We start from the raw sequence: 386 nt of genomic DNA on the forward strand, positions 1-386 counted from the left end.
CGTTGGTAATTTGCACCAGCTCTGACCTAATAATTGTCGTTTGCCCCCCTCCTTCCCAAAAGATAGGGGATCGAAATCTTCGTCCATAGAGAACCTCGTATGTGGCCATTTGTATGGTGGCTCGGCAGGTATTATTATAAGCGAATTTCATAAGGGGTAGGTACTTATCCCAACTTCCTGCAAAATCCATCTCATATACCCTCAACATGTCTTCCAATATTTGCTTGAGCATTTCTGTTTGACCATCTGTTTATGGGTGGAATGTCGTACTATAACTGCGTACCCAATGCCTTTTGTTGAATTTTCCAGAAGCGAGATTTAAATCTGGCATCTCGGTCTAATACTATTGTCTTTTGTTGAATTTCCAGAAGTGTACCCAATACCTT

This window comes from Cucurbita moschata, unplaced genomic scaffold (genome assembly GCF_002738365.1).
Source record: "Cucurbita moschata cultivar Rifu unplaced genomic scaffold, Cmos_1.0 Cmo_Scf01134, whole genome shotgun sequence".
In the NCBI taxonomy this organism is placed as follows: domain Eukaryota; kingdom Viridiplantae; phylum Streptophyta; class Magnoliopsida; order Cucurbitales; family Cucurbitaceae; genus Cucurbita; species Cucurbita moschata.